Raw genomic sequence first — 12330 nt, 5'->3', positions numbered from 1 at the left:
GTAGTTAGCTATTTTTGAGTGGTCTGCATGTGTCGCTTTGCCAGTGTTGTCTACGTGTTAGAAGTGGAAACACGTGTTAGAAGTGGAAACACGTGTTAGAAGTGGAAACACGTGTTAGAAGTGGAAACACGTGTTAGAAGTGGAAACACGTGTTAGAAGTGGAAACACGTGTTAGAAGTGGAAACACGTGTTAGAAGTGGAAACACTTCTAACATGTGTCATTCAGATCTAGATAAACTATGACCCACAAACCACGATACACACCGAACCGTGGGCCCACTGTACCATTGCATCCATAATTCCCATATAACTATGTAACATTGAATGTATTTTTTTCAATTCATGGCTTTTTAAATAAGATTACCATTTTGAACAATATAGGTGCTGCCCTGAAAGCCTACCCAAAGGCCACCTACCTAGAGGTAGATGAAAAGATTGCAGACAGCCTCAAGCGTGCACCTGCTCAGCTGAAGAGTAAGAGAAAGGTATGACTGTAAATTGCAATCATTATTTTTGAATGGCTCATTGAGTGGTTTTACCAAAAGGTAGGTTCTAAAGCAGTGGTCAGAAACCTATATTATTGTCTTTTTTAAGAATTGCATTTCTCATGCTTAGTACTTGGTGCGCCTGTATAAACCATCAGAATCAGCCCGGAAGACTGCAATACGCAATAACCAAGTGCAACCAAGAGCAGATGGAGCAAGATGTTGAGGAGGGCACAGGTGAAGAACCAGCACCTGAATAAATTAGACATTTTAGTAGTACCTACTTTAGTGTGGTAAGATAAGGTACTTTAGGTATTGTTTAAATAAAATGCTCAAGCAGTACCAACAAGTTCAACGATTCAAGTCTTTATTCACTGAGGTCATGGGAGGTTCCAATACATTGTATACCAAACCATACATGCAGAGGACTCCAAATCACTAGCTATAGTTTAACATCCATTCTCATACCATTTCTAGACATTTGTTATAACATGATTGGATACAAATATTTTGTAAACTCCGATGATTGTGACACCAAAAGAAAAAAGATTAGTAATAGAATTTCCATCATCGCAGTACTAACTTTTAGTATGTTTAGCAATTAGCATTTGTCTCTGCTTATTTCTAAGATTTGTTTTAGGTTTACAGTTAAAGTATATTTGAACATGTAAAGATAGGTAACCGTGACTTCGCGTAGACTAAAATAACATTGAGGTCAGATTGAGGAACGTAATTGACAACATAACGTACAAACGACGTTTCACAAGTATGTAACCGTGACTTTGTGGAGACTAAAATAACGTCCATCACTTCATACTCCTTGAAAAAACAGGTGTCCGATTTGTTGTCTGATCACTGTACCTTATTCCATTCGTCTCAACATAAGCTGTACATCCTGAGCTTGAGCTATGAGCAGCCTTCTTGTGGGGGTCAGTGGGTTTTCTGAAACACTGAACTAACTCAGGAGTGGTTTTCTGAACAATGGGCCATTGTCAAAAACCTTCCATGCCCGTCCCAATGACCAGAATCTGAACATCACTGAACTTATACGGGAGGTTCTGGAGGGAGTTCTGAACCTCTCTCATCCCTGATGGAACTGGGGACTTTTCTTTGTGAAGAATGGTGGCAATATCCCACTCCACGCAGTTCAAGACTTGTATGATAGAGTTCTAAGAAGGAGTGTAGCTGTTCTGAATGCAAAGAGGTGGCCTTACTTCTTATTAGGTCCTTGATATTAATATATTATTAAGTGTTTCAATTATTTATTTCCACCCACAGTATATATTTATATACAGTATACAGTGAATACACCTCATCTCTTTGTATATAAGAATCACCACATTTGGTGTCATTTATCTCTGTATATGGTTATTTGTGAAACATTAGTTTGAAGCCATTTGTTTGAGCAGTGGGTGTTGAGGGGTTCATGAAAAAACACTATGTGAATAAAGAATGTATTCTGTGTGACCTCCCTTATAATGCAAAACTAAATAAATGTCCTTGGATAGACTCATCATTTCTAGTAGTCTGTATGCTGTAACTGGTCTGTAATTTATTTCTAAATTTGGCTGTTTTTGTTTCTTTTCCCAGTCCAAGGAATTTCAAACAGTTTCAGTTATGCTGAGGTTAGGGCCCTTATGGCATTATATCTGGGGTCTATAAACAGTTCAGTTGCCAATCACATGTTCTGGGCAACCAACCATTGTCTCCCGGATTTCTTGTGTGGTTATAAACACAGGTAATTACTTCCTATGCTAAGTCAAATGTAATGCATCACAACATAGTTATTTGCTTCAGTTTTTCTCTCCTTAAGGAAGATATGGCTGATGCATAACATACGTGCTACGAATGGATTAAGGGGTTAGATCTGAATTGCATCATATTAACCAAGCCTGTGAGTCTGAACAAAACATGTTTTGTTATTGTTTAAATTTTTTGAATGCCTGAGGTCTGTGATCCCTATTAAACTAGACTCTGAGTATACACTGATGAGCCAAAACATTATGACTGCCTGCCTAATAGGCTGCTATTCCTCCAGGTGCCAGCAAAACTGCACCGACCCACTGGGGGCATGGACTCTCCAAGACCCCTGAAGGTGTCCTGTGATATCTGGCCCCACAATATTAGCAGCAGATCCTTCAAGTCCTGTAAGTTGCGAGGTGGAGCCACCGTGGATCAGACTTGTTGGTCAAAAGCATCCCAAAGATGCTCAATAGGATTGAGATCTGGGGAATTTGGAGGCCAGGGCATCACCTTGAACTCTTCATCATGTTCCTCAAACCATTCCTGAACAATGTGTGCAGTGTAGCAGGGTGCATTCTCTTGCAGTAAGAGGCCACTGCCATCAGGGAATACCATTGCCATGATGGGGTGTACAATGTTTAGATAGGTGTCAAGTCTGAAACACAGTAACATCTTTTCCACGACCACAGGATGTGTCTTCTGACGTAGTTATTTAAGAAACGGGAAGCAACTCACTGCATCCGTTAGGGTAAAATAAATTGTTGCCAGTTGAAACATATTAATCACTGCAGTAATGATTATTATTATTGGCTCTTAGGTATTTGATTTTTTAAACCCAAATGTAAACTTTTTTTTGCTAGGAAGTGCACAATTAGAGACAATTATAGATAAGGATAAAGACTGAATGCACTGTGTTGAATCACCTCTTCTTTTAACAAAACTCTGTTATCTTTTGGGAACGGAAGAGACTAATTGCTGTAAATTTGAAAGTGAAAGTAAAATCTTCCTATTCTTGCTCGATATAGAATTTCAGCTGCTGAACAGTTCAGTGTTGTTATATTTTTCATAATGCGCCAAATGTTATCAATGGGTGACAGACCTGGACTGCAGACAGGCCAGATTAGCACTTGGACTATTTTACTATGGAGCCGTGCTGTTGAAATTCGTGCAGAATGTGGTTTGGCATTGTCTTGCTGAAATAAGCAAGGCCTTTCCCGAAAAAGATCTATCTGGATGGCAGCATATGTTACTCCAAACCTGTATATATTGTTCAGATGTGCAAGTCACCCATGCAATGTGCACTAACACACCCCCTTACCAACACGGATGCAGGCTTTTGTTCTGTGTGCTGATAAGAAGCCAGATTGTTCCACTCCTCTTTAGCCTGGAGGAAGCGGCATCCATGATTCCCAAAAATAATAAAACATTTTGATTAGACCACAATAGAATTTTCCACTTCGCCTCAGTCCATCTTAAATGAGCTCGGACCCAGAGAAGGCAGCAGTGTTTCTGGTTCTTGTTTTACACATGTTTTCTTCTTTGCATGGTAGAGTTTTAACTTGCATTTGTGGATGCAGTGATGAACTGTGTTCACAGACCAATGGCATTCGGAAGAGTTTGTGCCCATGCAGTGATTTCCCCTACAAAATCTTGTTTTTAATCAAGGCCATCTGTAACAGCTTCGTTTCTATGTTCTGTCTAGTTCCACATAGTTTATTGTCCAATGTGGTCTCAGGGGACTACGTAGACTATTTTTCGTAAATCCATGGCACCCAGTTTCGTATGATATGTTACGTTATGTTAGGTTACATTGCAATGCGCTACCAAAACGTATAATACATTATGAATTGGCTAAAACGTAACATCTTACAAACGCTACTACAACATATAATATGTCACGAATGCTGTTACAACATATAATATGATACAAACGCCCTACAAACATACACTCACCTAAAGGATTATTAGGAACACCATACTAATAATGTGTTTGACCCCCTTTTGCCTTCAGGACTGCCTTTATTCTACGTGGCATTGATTCAAGGTGCTGAAAGCATTCTTTAGAAATGTTGGCCCATATTGATAGGATAACATCTTACAGTTGATGGAGATTTGTGGGATGCACATCCAGGGCACGAAGCTCGCGTTCCACTACATCCCAAAGATGCTCTATTGGGTTGAGATCTGGTGACTGTGGGGGCCATTTCAGTACAGCGAACTCATTGTCATGTTCAAGAAACCAATTTGAAATGATTCGAGCTTTGTGACATGGTGCATTATCCTGCTGGAAGTAACCATCAGAGGATGGGTACATGGTGGTCATAAAGGGATGGACATGGTCAGAAACAATGCTCAGGTAGGCCGTGGCATTTAAACAATGCCCAATTGGCACTAAGGGGCTTAAAGTGTGCCAAGAAAACATCCCCCACACAATTACACCACCACCACCAGCCTGCACAGTGGTAACAAGGCATGATAGATACATGTTCTCATTCTGTTTACGCCAAATTCTGACTCTACCATTTGAATGTCTCAACAGAAATCGAGACTCATCAGACCAGGCAACATTCTTCCAGTCTTCAACGGTCCAATTTTGGTGAGCTCGTGCAAATTGTAGCCTCTTTTTCCTATTTGTAGTGGAGATGAGTGGTACCCGGTGGGGTCTTCTGCTGTTGTAGCCCATCCGCCTCAAGGTTGTGCGTGTTGTGGCTTCACAAATGCTTTGTTGCATACCTCGGTTGTAACGAGTGTTTATTTCAGTCAAAGTTGCTCTTCTATCAGCTTGAATCAGTCGGCCCATTCTCCTCTGACCTCTGGCATCAACAAGGCATTTTCGCCCACAGGACTGCCGCATACTGGATGCTTTATGATTATATCAATATGCATGCATAATCACTCACTTTATGAAATATATTAATGTGCAATCCAGACACACAGACAATGAGTTCTTGAATGATGTAATCCACACACACACACACACACACAGACAATGAGCTCTCAGAGAGTGTATGATCATCATGATGTGTGTATCTTGTCCTGAGAGCCATTTTGAGTGCATGATCAGCAGGGCTCCTTATCAGAGCATCATCCTGTGTCCAGACATTTATGACCCTGAAATTTATGGCCTTTTTTAATTCACTGGAAGTGTGACCTGAATATGAACAATGAGGTTGTCATGAGTTACTGCTCTGAACTAAGGACACTCAGGAAGAGACAGGGGGACAAGAGGTAAACCCCGCTTTAGGGGACTTCCAAAAAGGATGGTCAGATGGCGTGATGTGTGAAAGTTTTGTGCAAAAAGCCAGGGTCCGGGCTTAGAACTTGGGGGTGTATCTGCAGAAGGACCTGGCTTTGATGTCTGTCATTGTTTTATGATTTTCATTCAATTCTGTTGTATTCACCAGTTCCTGAGTCTTCTTCTGAATTCTTATCTTGATGGTCCCAGAGATATAGCAAAGCATAATTTTGTTTGATAAAATCTATTTTTATAATCGAAAATGATTCATGTTCTTCACAGCGTTGTAGAACAGAATCCAACTTGGAACAAACCTATTCATGATATTCAAAACCCTTACTAGGTTTTAACACAGCAATAATTGGTATTTCTGGAAAGAAGAGAGTCTCGAGCATGTAACCAGACATAGTTTATCCTTCTAGGTTATCTATATGCTTCGCACCACGTCAGCAAAGACATGCAGTCTGGCACCGGTTATGCACAACCTCATGTCTTTGATAGCCATTATCTTCCTCAAATGGCGACCAATGTATTTCAGACAAGCAAGGTTGAGAGCACACAAGCCACACTTTACGGCAATTGTTGAACTATCACCGTCTGACACACACACAGGACACACCAACAGTGCGCACCACCCCTACCAAATCTTCAACCAAACTTGACTACTGCGCAAGACGCATAGCTATTGCTGCTCACAAAACTATACTCTGCATTTACAGTTTAAATGGCTACTCCTAAGCGGACCAATTTGGACTAGATTTTTGGAAGAAATCATGGACTGTGAGTCAAGCAACTTGGTCAGTACAATAAGATAGATTACCCAAGACATACAATATAATAGCATTAGCATATTAGGCTATGTTAGGCTGTGTCATATAGTTACTGAGCGTCTTACTGCCAATTGGGTCACATCATTATAGTAGATTTCAGTTCATAATGTCCTTATATGTAACCAATTTCCAATGTGATTTGGCTATGACATTTTGTGGCTGTTTCTTATGGCCTATTCATCTCCATATTTATCCCTGAATCCCCAAAAGTGATTCAGGAGGTCCCTCTGGCCCTTGACACCCACCCCACTGTGACGTCATCATCTGGCTGGCCATTTCAAAGAATTCCCAGAACTCAATATGACTCCCCCTTCTTTCTGCTATTCCCTTCTACACTTTTCCTTTTTACTCCTGCCAACTGTTTGCTTACCACTGAGAAAAGACAGTACAGAAAGACACGGCTGTGTGACTTGGAATCATTAGAACAATCTAAATAATGTAAATGGTGTCTAAATAGCATTGTTTCCACTTTGTGTGTTGACTGTGGTGTTTGTACATATGATGTTAGATCAGTGTTGGCTGCTTATTATAAAACGTTTATCTATGTGTAAGGAGGCATAGATACCACATTTATCACATATGATGTTGGATCACCACATATGTTGTTAGATCTCCACATATGATGTTGGATCACATATGATGCAAACACCATGTGTTGTTAGATCACCACATATGATGCAAACACCACATATGATGTTAGATCACCACATATGATGCAAACACCACATATGATGTTTGATCATTGGATCCACCTCCTTGTCGCGCCTCCTGTTAGAACCTTTATGAAGGAAAGAAAATGTTCCATAATGTACACTCACCTAAAGGATTATTAGGAACACCTGTTCAATTTCTCATTAATGCAATTATCTAATCAACCAATTACATGGCAGTTGCTTCAATGCATTTAGGGGTGTGGTCCTGGTCAAGACAATCTCCTGAACTCCAAACTGAATGTCAGAATGGGAAAGAAAGGTGATTTAAGCAATTTTGAGCGTGGCATGGTTGTTGGTGCCAGACGGGCCGATCTGAATATTTCACAATCTGCTCAGTTACTGGGATTTTCACACACAACCATTTCTAGGGTTTACAAAGAATGGTGTGAAAAGGGAAAAACATCCAGTATGCGGCAGTCCTGTGGGCGAAAATGCCTTGTTGATGCTAGAGGTCAGAGGAGAATGGGCCGACTGATTCAAGCTGATAGAAGAGCAACTTTGACTGAAATAACCACTCGTTACAACCGAGGTATGCAGCAAAGCATTTGTGAAGCCACAACACGCACAACCTTGAGGCGGATGGGCTACAACAGCAGAAGACCCCACCGGGTACCACTCATCTCCACTACAAATAGGAAAAAGAGGCTACAATTTGCACAAGCTCACCAAAATTGGACCGTTGAAGACTGGAAGAATGCCTGGTCTGATGAGTCTTGAATTCTGTTGAGACATTCAGATGGTAGAGTCAGAATTTGGCATAAAAAGAATGAGAACATGGATCCATCATGCCTTGTTACCACTGTGCAGGCTGGTGGTGGTGGTGTAATGGTGTGGGGGATGTTTTCTTGGCACACTTTAGGCCCCTTAGTGCCAATTGGGCATTGTTTAAATGCCACGGCCTACCTGAGCATTGTTTCTGACCATGTCCATCCCTTTATGACCACCATGTACCCATCCTCTGATGGTTACTTCCAGCAGGATAATGCACCATGTCACAAAGCTCGAATTTTCAAATTGGTTTCTTGAACATGACAATGAGTTCACTGTCCTGAAATGGCCCCCACAGTCACCAGATCTCAACCCAATAGAGCATCTTTGGGATGTGGTGGAACGGGAGCTTCGTGCCCTGGATGTGCATCCCACAAATCTCCATCAACTGCAAGATGCTATCCTATCAATATGGGCCAACATTTCTAAAGAATGCTTTCAGCACCTTGTTGAATCAATGCCACGTAGAAATAAAGCAGTTCTGAAGGCGAAAGGGGGTCAAACACAGTATTAGTATGGGTTTAAATTTTATATAAAATGGCCTGAAACTTTACCCAGATCCTGCTGACATCTAGTAGATCAAGTGGAAAATTGCTCCAGATTCCTAACCCATGTTTGGCCTTCCCCAGTGCAATTCAAACATGATGAGGATTATTTTTTACAAAAAACCCATGTCTTTGTTTTTTTAAATCTTTTGCCAAATCTATTGTGTTATACTTTCCTACATTAATTTATAATTCCTACAAACTACAGAGTGTGTCCTTTCAAATATGTTTTTACTATATTCAGGTCATGAGTTACAAGCATTTAGATTTGGGTACATCATTTTAGGTGGAAATTGACTTTTGCCTGTTGACTAACATGTTAATTACTGGATTATACTGCCAATAAGCAATATGATTTCATTGTACTATAGAATAACAAAATATCTTACACACATTCTTGTCACCTCTTCCTCATACACCCATTGTTAAGTCCCTATTTCTGTTCCTGCTGCCCTAGTGTTGTCTGTCATGGTTCCAACATTGTTGAATGTTCCTGAGTTTGGCAATAAAATAACGTTTATTCCTGAACCTCTGTGCCTGTGTCCTGCAAACTCCAAAAACGTGACACCATCTAATATTGATGTTCGGCCTTGTCCCTTGTGTACAGAGATTTCTCCGGATTCTCTGATACTTTTAATGATATTATGTCCCTTAGATGATGAGATCCCCAAACTCACTGCAAACATTATTCTTGTACTGTTGCACAATTTGCCCACGCAGTCTTTCACTGAGTGGTGAACCCCTCCTCATCTTTAATCATCCTCTCTGGGATGCTCTTTTTATACCCAATACTTTTACTGACCTGTTGCCAATTAACCTAATTTGTTATGAGAGATGACGGTTTGCAGCCGAGTGTGAAGCGGTGGGGATGAAAATCAGTACCTCCAAATCCGAGGCTATGGTCCTCAGTCGGAAAAGGGTGGCTTGCCCACTTCAGGTTGGTGGAGAGTGCCTGCCTCAAGAGGAGGAGTTCAAGTATCTAGGGGTCTTGTTCACGAGTGAGGGAAGGATGGAACGAGAGATTGACAGACGGATCGGTGCAGCTTCTGCAGTAATGCGGTCGATGTATCAGTCTGTCGTGGTGAAGAATCTACCGGTCAATCTACGTTCATACTCTCACCTATGGTCATGAGCTTTGGGTCATGACCGAAAGGACAAGATCCCGGATACAGGCGGCCGAAATGAGCTTTCTCCGCAGGGTGGCTGGGTGATCCCTAAGAGATAGGGTGAGAAGCTGGGTCACCCAGGAGAAGCTCAGAGTAGAGCCGCTGCTCCTCCACATCGAGAGGGGTCAGCTGAGGTGGCTTGGGTATCTGTTTCGGATGCCTCCGGAACGCCTTCCTGGGAAGGTGTTCCGGTCCCGTCCCACCGGGAGGAGACCTCGGGGAAGACCTAGGACACACTGGAGGGACTATGTCTCCCGGCTGGCCTGGGAACGCCTCGGTGTCCCCCCGGAAGAGCTGGAGGAAGTGTCTGGGGAGAGGGAAATCTGGGCATCCCTGCTTAGACTGCTGCCCCCGCGACCCGGCCCCGGATAAGCGGAAGATGATGGATAGATGGATGTTATGAGATGTTCCACCAGGTTTTATTTCTTTGCATTACACAGCTTTTACAATCTTTTTTGAAACATGTTTCTTGCATCAAATTCAAATTGGGCATATATTTTTCAAGAAACAATATCATTTTCCCAGTTTCAACATTTGATTTATTGTCTTTGTACTATTTTCTAATGAACATAGGTTTAAGTGATTTGCACATCATTGCGTTCTGGTTTTCTTTACATTGTGCACAGCGTCCCAACGTTCTTGGAAACGGGAGAACCAACGTTCTTGTTTATTAGTACAGTCATTCAGACTGTTATTGTCATGTACAGTTGATATAATATGTACAAACCCGATTCCAAAAAAGTTGCGACACTGTACAATTGTGAGTAAAAACAGAATGCAATGATGTGGAAGTTTCAAATTTCAATATTTCATTCAGAATACAACATAGATGACATATCAAATGTTCAAACTGAGAAAATGTATCACTTTAAGGGAAAAATAAGTTGATTTTAAATTTCATGGCATTAACACATCTCAAAGAAGTTGGGACAAGGCCATGTTTACCACTGTGTGGCATCCTCTCTTCTTATTATAACAGACTGCAAACGTCTGGTTGACTGAGGAGACCAGTTGCTCAAGTGTGGAATGTTGTCCCATTCTTGCCTAATACAGGCTTCCAGTTGCTCAACTGTCTTAGGTCTTCTTTGTCGCACCTTCCTCTTTATGATGCGCCAAATGTTTTCTATGGGTGAAAGATCTGGACTGCAGGCTGGCCATTTCAGTACCCGGATCCTTCTTCTATGCAGCCATGAGATTGTAATTGATGCAGTATGTGGTCTGGCATTGTCATGTTGGAAAATGCAAGGTCTTCCCTGAAAGAGACAACGTCTGGATGGAAGCATATGTTGTTCTAGAACTTGGATATAACTGTCAGCATTGATGTGTAGGCTGCCCATGCCACACGCACTCATGCAACCCCATACCATCAGAGATGCAGGCTTCTGAACTGAGCGCTGATAACAACTTGGGTTGTCCTTGTCCTCTTTAGTCCGGATGACATGGCTCCCAGTTTTCCAAAATGAACTTCTAATTTTGATTTGTCTGACCACAGAACACTTTTCCACTTTGCCACAGTCCATTTTAAATGATCCTTGGCCCAGAGAAAACGCCTGAGCTTCTGGATCCTGTTTAGATACGGCTTCTTTTTTGACCTATAGAGTTTTGGCCGGCAACGGCGAATGGCACGGTGGATTGTGTTCACTGATAAGGTTTTCCGGAAGTATTCCTGAGCCCATGTTGTGATTTCCATTTCAGTATCATTCCTGTATGTGATGCAGTGCCGTCTGAGGGCCTGAAAATCACGGGCATCCAGTATGGTTTTCGGCCTTGACCCTTACGCACAGAGATTGTTCCAGATTCTCTGGAAATTTGGATGAAATAAAAAATAGAAGCAAAGACATGCAGTCTGGCACCGATTATGCACAACCTCATGTCTTTGATAGAAAACTCCTTTCTGATATTGCTCCACTATTTTTCGCTGCAGCATTGGTGTAATTGGTGATCCTCTGCCCATCTTGACTTCTGAGAGACACTGCCACTCTGAGAGGCTCTTTTTATACCCAATCATGTTGCCAATTGACATAATAAGTTGCAAATTGGTCCTCCAGCTGTTCCTTATCTGTACATTTAACTTTTCCGGCCTCTTATTGCTACCTGTCCCAACTTTTTTGGAATGTGTAGCTCTCATGAAATCCAAAATTAGACAATATTTGGCATGACATTACAAAATGTCTCACTTTCAACATTCGATATGTTATCTATATTCTATTGTGAATTGAATATACGTTTATTAGATTGTAAATTATTCCATTCCTTTTTTACTCACAATTTGTACAGTGTCCCAACTTTTTTGGAATCGGGTTTGTACAAGGCTGGGCTTCGGCTGTATTAACTGCCTACTGGCATCTAGGTCATAGGTCTTCAACCCTCTCCTGGTTGTATCCCCAGCCATCTCACAGTTTGGTTTTAGCCCCAAAATAGCTCACCTGATTCAACAAGTAGTACTTAAGTGTGATTAGACACAGTTTTTATTCACAACTGTGGCTGTTCTTCACTCTATTTTCTACCCATGATGATGCTGACCAAATGGGCTCTTTCCTACCAAACTTCATGCTTTGGCTTTTCACTCCATTGTCATATTTTACTTCCAACATTCACTATATTACCCAAAGTATGTGGACACACCTACTAATTACTGAGCATACACATCGGCTATCATCTGTTGCATCACTCACCGCAAATGTACAAACTGCCTCTAGAAGCAACATCAGCGCAAGAACTGTGCGTCAGGAGCTTCACAAAATGGGTTTCCATGGCTGAGCAGGTGTATGCAAGCCCCACATCAACATACGCAATGCCAAGTGTTGGTGGAGTGGTGTAAAGCACGCCACCTCTGGACTCTGGA

Source organism: Esox lucius, chromosome 1, assembly GCF_011004845.1.
Source record: "Esox lucius isolate fEsoLuc1 chromosome 1, fEsoLuc1.pri, whole genome shotgun sequence".
NCBI classification, from domain to species: Eukaryota; Metazoa; Chordata; class Actinopteri; order Esociformes; family Esocidae; genus Esox; species Esox lucius.
The sequence above is the reverse complement of the archived record's forward strand: the minus strand, read 5'-3'. Positions refer to the sequence as shown.